Here is a 12,411-nt window from a genome sequence, read left to right as displayed (position 1 = left end):
TGGGGAAGCAAATCTGTGGAGAGGGAGAACGGTGCCATGTGCTGGGCAGCCAGGCGTGTCTATGGGGAGGGCTTGCTGACCACTCTCTTTGTGTCCCTAGACTCTACCTGCCCCACAAAGGTGTCTTCCCTTGTCTCCAGGGCAGCCAGCCCGGCCGATGGGGATCCAGGAGGATAAAGCACTGGCCGGCGGTGTATAAGTACGTGGTATTTTTGTTGGCTTGCACAGGCTGTACAGTCGCAGCAGCTGCCTCAACGTTTCTGCTCGAGAGCTCTCCTCCCTCCCACCCACGTCTTGCCCCGCATCACCCTCTTTTCATCTGCACTAACCAAGGCCGCCAAAAGCCTGGCTGCCTGCCTGCTGCCTGTGTGTTACTAACCTTGTTCTAGAAGGTTTGCTGCCGGACAGTCATCGGCTAACGTGGTAGCACCCGTTTTGCTGGTGTTTGCGGTGAAGGTCAGTTGAGGTCTTCCCCCTCCATCTTCCAGCCATTGTGGGCATGAGGGCTGTAGCACCTAGTCCCTGTGCATGCTGAGCACTTTGAAGAGCTAAGATGACAACGCCAAGAGGATGGTTTAGCCAAATGGCCGAAGCAGCCTGAAGTTCAGTAGGGCTGGGGTTGCCAGACATGATGGAAAACCAGGGCCTGGGAGGCAGTCAGGATTGCTGGGGTGTAGTTGCTGTGTGAGAGCTGATACCTAGGTGTCGTGGTTTAAACCCAGCCAGCAGCTGGGACCACACAGCCGCTCACTCCCTCCCTCCACAGCGGGATGGGGAAGAGAATCAGGAGAGTAAAAGCAAGAGCACTCGTGGGTTGAGATAAAGACAGTTTAATAAGTAAAGAAAAAGCTGTGCATGCAAGCAAAAGAAAACAAGAGATTCACTCGCTACTTCCCATTGGCAGGCAGGTGTTCAGCCATCTCCGGGGAAGCAGGGCTCCATCACATCTAATGGTCACTTGGGAGGACAAAACGTCATAACTCCAAACATCCTCTGCTTCTCCTTCTTTCCCCAGCTTTATGTACTGAGCATGATGTGACATGGCATGGACTATCCCTTTTGTCAGTTGGGGTCAGCTGTCTCGCTAGTGTTCCCTCCTAACACTTGTGTGCTCCCAGCCTACTCGCTGGTGGGACAGCATGAGGAGCAGAAAAGACCTTGACTGCTCAGCAACAACCAAAAATATTAGCGTGCTATCAACAGTATTCCCACTCCAAACCTAAAGTGTAGCACTGTATAAGCTGCTAGGAAGAAAGTCAACTCTATCCCAGCTGAAACCATGATGCTTGGCTAGCCGTGGTGTTGGGGGCTCATGAGTGTACCTGAGGAAACATGGAGGTAGGGCATCCTGGGCCTTTCTGAGTTTCCTGCTTGGTCTCCAGCTTGCCCAACCTTGTAGGCACAAAAGTCTTGTGTCACAGCACTGCTTGGCGGTCCTGTGGTTGGAGGTGTTAGGGGCACGGGGCAGCGTGGCCGGTTAGTGCTCTGCAGGTTGAGGCGGATGGGTTTTGGAGAGACCCAAAGTGCTGTGCGTTGAACACCAGAGGGCACGGTCGCTCTTTGGCGCTCTGCTGTGCAGCTCTGGCCCTTTCCCTGGGGCTTGCTTCAGCTGTGTGCTGTGGCGTGTCCTCCCTGCGGGGTCACTGGCCTTGTCTCCTCGTTCCTGGTTTTGCTTTCCTCTCTTCCGCAAGGGAGGCCTTTTTGCAAAGCATCTGCGAGGAGCCTTTTTTGTGCTGCCATGGGTGAAGTGGCCGGTGAGCTTGCTGGCTCAGACGTGTCAGCTGCTGCCGCAGGGCTGGCTGATGCTCAGAGGCAGACCTCCAGCCGAGGCAGCCGTTAGCCAGCTCGCCGCCACACGGGATTGTGTGTCCTGGTGGCACTCGGAGCCGCACATCGGCAACCACCCAACCTCTGCACCTGGAGCCTGGGCTGCTCCCCCAGCTCTGGTGGTCTCCAAAGCACCCGGTGCCACCCTGCGGTAGTGGGAACAGAGAAACTCGGGGAGCAGAGTGGGGTAGCCCTGCGCTCCCGTTCTGTGGTGAAGTGTTAGCCCACGCTGGGAAGGAGGACGGTGGTCTACTCTCTGCATCGGCAGTGCCTCTTCCCCTGGGGTCTCCTCTCTGAAGGATGGTGGGAGAAAAGAGCCCATTGGTGAGGCTGGGGATGTTAGGGCGAGAGAAGAAAAGGAAGCACATCAGAGCAGATATGCTGAGAGCATTTAGAATAAAAACAGTGGAGGAGGGAAGAAAAAAAAAAATCAACTTCTCCTCCTGCCTTCCCATTTGTAGCAGAGGGACAAACTGACATTTAGCAAAACCAAGAAGTGATAGATTTAACAGTGCTAAAAGGAGTCACTTTTAATTTTGACGTGAGGCGGGGGGGAAAAAGAAGACTCAGTAGCTCGCTGCCACGAGGGGGAAAAGTGAAACCAAAGATTAGACTCAGTATCAGTAACAGGGTCACAGTTAAACCAACAAATGCCTTTCGGGTGGCAAGTCGGCATGTGCTTTGCTTAGTCACGGGGTCACGATGAAGGCTTGGGATGCAGAAATGTGTCTTTCCTGTCTTAGCCTCAGGCTTTGTTGGGGGGGAAGGTCACTGGGGACTGGGTTTCTCGGGGATGCTGAGCAGTTGTCCCCTTGCAGACACCTGCGGGGGCTGCCACTTGTGGTTTCAGGTGCGTGGGACCAGGCTCTCCTCGCCGTGGAAAGCCTTGCTCAGGGCTGCGTGGGGCTGGGGAGCCTCTCGGCTCAGAGCAGTGGTTTCTGCTTGAACGCAGCAGACTGAAACCTGTGACAGCAGCCCGGGTAGGCAAAGGTCTCCCTCGCCGCCCCTTCGCCTGTGTGCATGTTTGCAGGGTGAGGGCTTGGTACGTCACACAGGGAAGGAAGAGGACGGCAGCAGAAAGGTTTGCCTGGCTGGCTTCAGGAGAGGGCTCTTGAGCTTCCTGCTCCCACTGCCTCCAGGGAAAGGGACTTGGAGAACCAGTGACCTGGTCTCTTGCTGGCCCGTTTGATATGGAAGGGATTTTGGGGCCAGCTCCGGGCTCTTTCCGTTTGCAAGTCCGGGTCCTGCTGGCCCAGGACTCCCAGGAGAGGGAGGTGGGACTATGGTGGGGGTAAGGAGCAGGAGGTGGCGTCAGCGGGGGTCTCCGCTGTGCATAGGCCACGGGGGACAGGGAGAGCAGGGTGGGCACAGGGCAGTTGGAGAGAAGCTGTCTTGGTGGGAGATGGGACTGGGGAGGAACTGCACGTATCTCTTATCGGTTATCTTTGCTCTGAATGGGTGGCTAGTTGTAGCATGATTTTAATTTTCTCTCTGATAAAACATCCTGCCAGTCTCAGAAAGTGGGTGCTAACAGTGATGGACTGGGGACTGTTCCTAGGGGCCCTTCTGCAGCCTCTCCTCCTCCTGTGGTCACAGACAGCACCGTGGCCGCTGTGGGGCTGTGAGGATGCTGGGACCTGCTCAGCTGCTAGAGGCAACTGGCCCTTTCCTGGCAGTGGGAAGAGAAGTCCAAAGGACAGGTACCCTGTGTAGGGAAAGGGACAGAGCCCTCCATCCTTCAGCAGCTGCCAGGTTTGAGGGGAGAGAGGGCTGAGCAGGGAGTGAATATCTCCTGCCTACCACGGGCACCTCCAGCTTCCCTTCCCCTCTGGCACTGTGAGAAAAGGACCGAAGGCAAGCCCTGCAGCAGCTTTGGTGGTGAAGAGGTTTGCTCACGTGTCCTCACCCACCCCCGGCTCCTGCTGCTTTGCAAAGGCCACTGGCTCCTTCTGCCGTGACACAAGGCGGCAGTGATGGCGGTAGCTCAGCCTTTGGGCCTGGCTCCCCTCTGCTTAATGGTTTCCTGTGAACTGCTTTCAAGACGCCCATCGGGGAAGGCAGCTGGCCGCCGTCGCTTTCGCCGTGCTGGCAGCAACCTCCCCTGACGTTTTGTTACGGTCGTTTTACTGTAGTCTCTCTCCAGGCCCCAAGGAACACTGGGCACGGTCCAGAGGCACGCACGCTCCTACACACGGAGAAGAAGATCTCCCCGTCTAATTTTAGCCGTGACATGCAGGCGAGGGGAAGGGGCAGGCAGGAGGAGGCAGGGTGTGAAAGGACGAGGTCCCAGCTGCGGCCACCCGTGCTGACTCACTACGGCCGCCTGCAAGGCCATCGGCTCCCATCGCCGGGTAAATGACCAAAATAACAATAACTGGTGACTCACGCCTTGCAGGCATGGTGGGGCGAGCTGGCCTTCAGCGCGACCACTCTCTGCAAAGGCCAAAGCGGGTTTTCTAGCCCCAAAAGGGAGCTGGGTTGTGTTTTGGCCAGGAGCAGGTCCCTGGGGACGGCTGAGGGACCCGGATAGCGGCGAAGCATGACGGGGAGGTCCCCAGCCTGGCTGCCGGAGGTCCCATGGGGGCTTTGCAGCTACAAGGGGAGGTGAAAAGCTCCTGAGACATCTATGGAACCTGCCCAGACCACACACTGTAACTCAGGAGCAAGTTGCCTCCTGTGCACAAACGCAGGCTCTCCATGGCAGGCGGCTCGGCTCTCATCAGCCGTGCAAACCCTTGGGTCTTTATGGAGGTCCCAAGGAGGCAGGAGAGAATCGCCTCCTTGGCAGGTTCCTCCCCTTATCCTCCTGTTGCTGCTCCGAAGCTGAAGCAGCGGCATCCCCTCGCCGCAGCTGGGTGCTCGGAAGGCAGCTGGGTGCCGGGGGGTGGGGGGGGACCCCTCTCTTTCTGGGCCCCCTCTGGTGCATGCGCCTCCGGCCGGGGGCTGCTCGGAGAGGAAGTGCAGTTGGTTATTTTAACGAGCGCTGTCAGGGTTTGCAGCGCGGGGAGGAGGCGGAGGGAGAAGCCGAGCGCTGGCTCGCTCTCCAAACTAGGACTTGGTTGGGGAGGGCTGGCCCGCCGCCGCTGCTGCCCGGCCACCGCCACCCGCTCAGCACCTGCAGGGACCCCCGCGCCGCTCCAGATCAGGTCACGGGGGCTTCTCCCCACGCTCTTCCCCTTCTCTCCTCCTCCTCCTCTTCTTCCTCTGCCCCCCACGTTTCTCTGCTTTTGTTCGTGCCGGGTGGGGGATGGGAGGGGGCCGGGGGAGCCAGTCTGTAGTTCGTGGGTATGGTTCTGACCGGGTACTGGGTCCCACCCCGTTGGGTTAAGGCAGGGAGAAGCAGACCCCGGAGTCATCCCCGAGACCCTCAGCCTTGCTCCCTCTGAGCTGAGTTTGCTGCCAGAGGCTGGAGCGAGCCCACAGGGCTACGAGCCGTTCTCAGGGCTGTGAGACACGGCTGCTGCGGCACTGGGTGACAGCTGGCTGGCTGTTGTTTCCCCTTTGGAAGGAGGGTAGGGTGTTTCTCTGCCGGAGGTGTGTTTCCAGCCACCCAGTCTGCTGCCTGTTACGGCACTGGCTGTGTCCTATGTGGCATGGGGATGGCAGCGGGAAACTGCGGGTGGCAGAGGATGGCGGCACGGGGAGCCACCCTGTACCAGGACACCTGGGCCCCGGCCGCTTTGCCCTGGGGTAGTTTAGGGAGGCAGGACAGACTTGTGGGCTCCAGGCATCTCCCCTGGTGCTGGTGGCAGCAAGGCACCCTGCTTCTGCGGGGAACTGTGGGATGCCCTTCCTGACCCCTGCCATGGGCTGGAGGGAGGCATGTGGCTCCCATCTTTCTGTTATCAGCGCCTGTAGCTGAGCGCCTGAGGCTCTCTTGGCTTTGCTCTGGGAGTTGCAAAGGTCTTTGCGTGCCTTTGGAAGGTCCAAAGACTTCCCAGCCCTGGGAATCACTGCCTGTGCTCTGCATCTGCCGCGCTGCAGCTTTATCTTTACGCCAGGTTCATCACCTCCTCCCTGGGGCTGCAGCGGGAAAAATCCAGGGCTGCTCGGGGAGTTCGGATCAGACGGCTGGGCTGTGGGACCGACCTCCCTTTAAACAGCACATCCCTCGAGTCCCTCCTCAACGGGAGACGCAGAGCTGTGTGTACTGAAGGAGGGGACCAGCCCTGGGGAGGACAGTGGGAATCCGCTACAGAAACCACAGGCTGGGCACCCAAATTGCCGGGGCGCCCTGGTGAGCCCCCCCCGCCTCTTTGCTTCGTGCGTGTCGCTCTGCAAAGGGAGCTCAGAGGGAGAGAAGAAACTCTCAAAGTCCTTCCCAGCCTGCGTCGCTGGTCCTGCTGATGGGACCAAAATAGAAACTGCATGGCCGGCCTCTCCCCCGACCCCTGCTCTGCCTCGGCCCCAGCACGCTGGTGGTGGTTGCTCACCCTTTGTGTTTCATCCCGGATTCATTCCCTGCCTGAGGCCGTCAGTCTTGCCGTTGGGCTCCCCAGCCAAACACAGAGACAGATTGTTTAAATCAGGGCTGTCGGGTTTCTTGATAACCAGGAGGCAGATTATTTACTGTAGTGGCAAATTAACTTCATAATGTTATGATGGTGGAAAGTTGTCAAGGGATATGAAAGCCCGGAGTCAGCCCAGAAGCCTCCAAGGAGACGCCTTGGGTTTAAATTAAGACAAAACACTGTCTTCCATGGATCTTGGGAAGGAAATCACATTGTTGTAATGGGAACATTACTCTGGGCCTCAGGGCTGGCAAACTCTTAACTTTACGAAGCGTAAGTGGAGGGTCTGAGCTAGTCTGGCAGATGAGCCTTAAAGCACATCTCAGGTTTGCCCTGAGAAGGTGGTGAAGGGGAGGTTGCACCAGGGCATCATGCAGAGCTTCGGGAGAGGTGGGATGGAACTGCCACCAGAAAGATGTGGTGTTTTGCTAGAAACTGTAAAAAAAACTCAGGCCGTTCTGTTCCCAGCCCCGGTTCTCCCAGCAAGCCAAACTTGAGAGCATTTTGTTGTGAAGGGCCAGGCAGGAGGGTGGCTGATCCCTTTGCCTTGCCTTGGGCAAGGCAGGGCCAGTGGGTAGGGACCGTGATGGGGACACTGCATGGCCTTGGGCAGTTCCTTCCACTTGGCTTTGCCCCTTGGAGAAGCTTCCCATGACAAGCTGCAAAGCCACAGTGTTTTGTTTCTTTTGCCTTGCCTACAACCCCCTGCAAGGAGATGCTGGTGCCTGTCCCTGCATCTGTCCCCCTCCTCCCTGTGGCATCCCCAGCTCCCAACGAAGTGTGAAAACCCTGAAAATGGTGTGAGGTTAAAGTTAGTGGCCACGTCTCATCCCCGGCGTGGTGATCTGCCTGGGGCACCCACAGTCAGAAGTGATGCTGAACTGGTGATGGTGAGCTGTCGCTGCCAGCCTGGGATGTGTCCTGAGGTTCCTGTTCCCTGAAATAAACCTCGTGGGCGAGTTTTGCTTCTGGTCATCTTGTGCAGGGATCCCATTAGCCTTTCGTGTCTGGGGTGTGTCAGGGCGTTTGCATCAGGTCCACACGCTGGCACTGCTGTGATGCTGTGGAGCAGAGGTGTGTACGTGTGGGAATAGGAGGCTGCAAGTTGTGCTCTTGCTCGGCCATGTGCAAGATGGGTATAGAGGCCAAACTGACGTTGCTGCCAGTCCCTTGTGAAGCAATGCAGTCCTGGGGCCTTCAGGTTGGTCAACCAAAGTGCCCAGTAACACTGACAAGCTTCTGAGCAAGTTGGCAAAGCCCTGAGATGTTGCCAGGGGTGCCTTGCTCTTGCTGCCCAAGCCCGGTAGCCCTGGCAGGGGCCTCTACGCAGCTCCCTGCAGAGAGGGGTGCTGGGTCTGCACGTGCAGAGACGTCAGGGCTGGGAGGAGGTCCTCTGCAGCTGCCTGTGTGACCACCAGCCGGTTTCTAAGCCTTTGCCTTGCTTTCTCACTAGGAGGGAGGTCTGAAGTCCTCTGGATCAACCTTGGGGACCTGTTCACGTCTGAGTGTCCTGCAAGGACCAGAAAGTGCCTTCTGCCGCCTGGAGGGGCAACCTTAAGGTTGCAGGAGTATTTTCCTCCTCCGCGGTATGAGGGTGACAGTACAACTGAGAATGTCCTTGGCCGCAGTTTGCCCTGGGAACGCCATACTCTTGCAGCTTGGGAGTCTGAGAGCAAGGTGCTGTGGCCTGTGTAGGCAGTGGCACTTGTTGCAGTAGATCAAATGAATGAATCCTAAAATAGAAGATGAGCATGGCCCATAGCTCACCCCCTCACCATGCTTTGAAAGACTCATGGTTTGGATGGGACCTCCTTACCCCTGTGCTAGGGTGAGGGGGGAGCCGCATCTCCTTGATCATGCTGGAGGGTGCTGTGTCTCCCCCCAGCACAGGGAGCTCCCGACTCTGTTTTATTTGCATGGAGAGATTTTTGGGGAGAAACAAACTGCGTAGAGTTTGGGAACTTGCCAGTTGCTGCTCACCTCACTGCAACCAAAGCCCTGAGGGCTGCACCACCTCTTGACCAGCGTGCTCCTTTCCCCATCTGGCATGGGAACACCTTCCACAGCCGACCTCATCCATGCCAGTTGCTCTGGGGGGCTGGCCAGGGAGCCTGAGGGAGAGGAGAGGTCTGTGCCTGATGCCTGCGGGCAGGAAGGGGGAGCGGGGACAGGATCTCATCAGGGATGGCAGTGTACATGGGAAGAGTGAGTATCAGAGCACTGAAGGGACGGCAGGGTGCGAGCTTGTGATGGAAACCAAGGCTGAAGGCAAGCGGCGGTATGTCAGCGGGGCGGGGATGAGCTGCAGCTCCCTGGATGAGCTCCCAGGCTCTTCTCCCTTGGTCCCTCTGGTGTCCTGGCAGGGAGGAGACAGAGAGGCAGAAGCCCAGGAGATGTTGGTGTCACGCAGGGCTTGCTATTAATAACACTTACACTTTCCCCGCGGTTGACCTGTGCAAGTCAAGCGTCCTTGGCAGGGGAAGACAGCTTGTAAAGTGAACCGGGCTGCTGCTTGCACACTGCCAGCTCTGGTGCCACCGCGGCTCCCCAGCACCCGCAGCAAGCTGGGACACAGGGACGCAGCCAGCTGCCGTCAGGAAGGGCGTTCGTCACGGAGCAGGGCAAAGCTCTCAGACTCGTTTCCCTTGCTGTAGCCCCGTGGTTGGAAAAAATGCTTTCCAGTCGACTAACTGGAGGTTTGCTGAAAGGTCGGGAGGAGCTGATGGTGTTTTTCAAGTCCAGACTTCTCCAGGGCTCAAAGCTTGTGCCTTGTGCTGGCAGCAGTGTCCTGCAGAAGGGTCCTCTTGCCACCCTTGGTGCCACGAGAGGGGTGCCAGGTTTGGTACAGTACGAAGGTAACCTGGGCTCTCTCTTGCTTCTGGGTGCTGGCAGGAGTAGACCAGGCTGCTGGAGGGACAGAGGGAATCATAACGTAGAGGAAGGGCCGAGCAGGCGTATGACACAACATCCTTGTACATGTCTAAGGGCACAGAGGACCTGTTCAGTATGGTGCATGGGGGTTTGCTTGAGGCTCATGAAGCAAAGCAGAATAATGGAGCGCAATATCCAGAAGCTCCTCCTGACGTGGGTAGAGCCTATGCCTTGAGGGACACTGCATGTTTAGCCCTAGGAGTCAGCCTGTCTGGTTTTGGAGCTATTACCACTGCAGGAGGGATGGCTGCTGGCTGTCCAGAGAGCAGGGTCCTCCATATCAGCTGATCCACAAGCTCTGTGTCCACTGAAGTTACAAGATGCAAGTTTTTCCTCTTTTTTCCCTGCTTGACTTTTGTAGGGCATTTAGGTCCTGCCACCAAGGTTAGCTCTGTCCTTAGACACTGAGTGCCCGGAGACCTTCCTGCAGCAGCCCTCTCCTCTCCTGGCTCTCGAGGGCAGCACTGCTGCTGCCCATGCTCCAGGACATGTTCCTGCTTCAGCAGCATCTCTGCCCACCAGTGCCAAGCAGGGAGTATAGGAAGCTGAGGAGCTCTGAAGGGTCTGGCTAGGGGAAAAAAAACCCTCCCAAGAGCTCTGACTGCAGATCATGAGCAGACCAGAGCTGCTGACTCCTTCCTCATTCACAGAAGGAGATTGAAATGATAGTGCAAAGCTGCTTGTAAGTAGAGTTGATATCCTAGTGCGTGCGGCAGAACTTCCTTTCCCTCCCACCCTGCAAATGCCAGGCAGCCTCCATCCAGCCTCCTTACCTAACTGAGCTGAGCAATGTAGTCTGCAGAGCAGCTGCAGGCACCCCTTCTTCTCCATCTTGTCTCAGCAACAAACGGTGGAGATCCCAGAAATGTGTTGGTGTTAGGCCAGGGGCTTCCAGGGCTTAGCTCCTCTCTGGGTGCTCTGCACGCAACTCTGCTTGTGCACATCAACCCTGGGCACCCCTGGCAGGCTGTCCATCTACTCCGCCAGCGGCAGCTCTCAACACCTGTGAAACACCATTTGGAGCTCAGATTGGAAGTAAGTTGCGAGAGATGGGGATATCTTCACCGTCATATCTGACCTGCCACGTGGTGCTGTTGTGGGCTGCCAGATGGTTGCCTGGTAATAACCTTCACCACTGGTGGCCTGAGCGTGAGTCCATGTGCCACTTGCAGACAGCCCTGAAGATAAAAAGGACCATAATCAGCCAGTACCCAAACATAAATGTCAAGCCAAGGTTGTTCTAGCAGATTTCCTCACGAGACTGTGGTGCAAAAAGGAAGGAAGCTGTGTTGAGAGATCTTCCTGCCCGCAGCAGCAGCTCAGCAAGCAGTGCAGCAGCTTCACACTAGTAGAATATCTGGGGCAGGAGGGAGCATCCATTCAGCTCATCCGGGATGTAGTTGGACAGTATGTCTCCCCCAGCAGTTAAAGCTGGCCAAGAAGGGTCTGCTGAGCATGTCATACCCAGGCAGTGTTCTCTCTTGTGGTTTTTGTTTTAGTGTTTTATTTGTTCAGACAATTTATAGCACCTGTTGGTGATGATACAGTTTACCGTGCGTCATCCTGAGGACGATGGGGAGAAGGAACAGGAATGGAGTACTGCAGGGTTGGGATGGGCTGGAAGCAGCATGATCAGCAAAACCTGCTTTTGTCCTCCACGGATCTGCACGGGGCCTTGGTGGTGTGATAGTTAACCTGCTGGTGACGAGGTGGCAGTGGGTGTACCTGCATTGCTCACTGTGGTGGGACCTGAGAAATTCCTCTGAGGAGGTGGCGCTTTGTATTTGCTTTCAGTTCAACCAGGCTTTAGCTGCCCTTGGCTCTCTGAACTGCAGATTCCTCTGGAGGACATCGCTGTCCTTCCTTCCCTCCTTGTGCTACATTACTGAGTACAGACATGGGAACAAGACTGTAGAAACTAAAGAGCTGTCTTTCTTGCGTACCAGGCTGGAGGAGACTGAACCAAGCCTGACCTCCAAAAATATGTACTCAGCTTTGTACTCCTCCAAAAGAAACAGAGGTGCAGCCTGACTGGTTGCTTGTGGTACAAGAACTATGTGAAAGCTCCAGTTCACGGTTCAGAAAATAACACCCACGTCCCATCATACATACATATCCCAAAACAAAAAGGGAAGCTTCTGACAAGTGCTTCCTTAGTGCTAACCTTAGTGAAGTGGTGAGTGGTGTGCCCGTACCCTCATGATGGGTAGAGCATGGAAATTGTTGAGATTGATGGTGGTGGCTTGTGCGTGCCTGCAGCCTGCCGTGATCCTCTGCCTTGGGCGCGATTGGAGAGCCAGAAGTTTGCTTCTATCAAACTGTGGGTCTTGGTGGTTTTTTTGAGTTGCCCTTGAAGAAATCCTCTCTATTTAGCGGCTGAAGAGAGGCAGTGGCTGGAAGGTGGGAAGCAAAGCACTAGCTCTGGAGGAGGGGAGCACTGGGGCTAGCCAGATTCAGTCCCTTCCACTCCAGCCCTTGCATGCCAAGCCACCAGCACTGAAACTGCTGCAGCACCTTCCACCTGTGGCCCAGGGCTTTCCACGGACTGCTGCAATGTCCAGGCAGCCTGTCAAGCTTCAAGGGCTGGGCAGGGAAAGCTTGAGAGCCCCAATAAGGCTCTCTCCACCAGGAGAGGGAAGTTTTGGGCAGGACAGATGGGATGATTTTCCTAGCTCTCCTCTGCTCTACTCCAGCTCTCCCAGCCTCCAGCTCTCCCAGCCAGCTCTCGCCAAGTCTGCCTGCCCTGCTTCTACTTACCTGGTCAGGTTTCTTCTTTAGGATTCACAAGGGCTTAGTTTCAATTTGCTGCAAATTTGGTGGGGTTGGTGCTTAGCCAGAGTGGTTCCCATGGGGAAGCCAGGTGGACCAACTCCAGGAGAGTGGTGGGGGTAGTCATCAGGGCTGGTCGGCACCTCGGGGTGCAGGGCAGGGGCTCTGCTGGTCCCCACGGCAGTGAGCAGGGGCTGCAGAGGTTCCCGGCCGGGTGGTGACACCTGCCCTGCCATCACAGCACCCTGGGCTGAGCCTTGAAACTCAAGGAACGGGGGAGCTGTGGGGAGCGGGAGCCCCAGAAGCGCGTCTGCCCAGCAAGCGGGTCCCAGCCCTGCCATGTGTGTCGCCATGTCCCCCACCCTCTGTCCTC

General features: G+C 56.8%; 1 protein-coding gene across 1 annotated transcript in view; it reads left to right on the top strand.

The window, feature by feature from the left end:
* DGKZ (diacylglycerol kinase zeta) overlaps positions 1–12,411 on the top strand; it is a 44,792-nt gene that overhangs the window by 7,439 nt on the left and 24,942 nt on the right. The window lies entirely within an intron of this gene.

This window comes from Numenius arquata, chromosome 6 (assembly GCF_964106895.1).
Source record: "Numenius arquata chromosome 6, bNumArq3.hap1.1, whole genome shotgun sequence".
Lineage (NCBI taxonomy): Eukaryota > Metazoa > Chordata > Aves > Charadriiformes > Scolopacidae > Numenius > Numenius arquata.
Note: the sequence above shows the minus strand (reverse complement) of the source record. Positions and strands in the feature narration are given on the sequence as shown.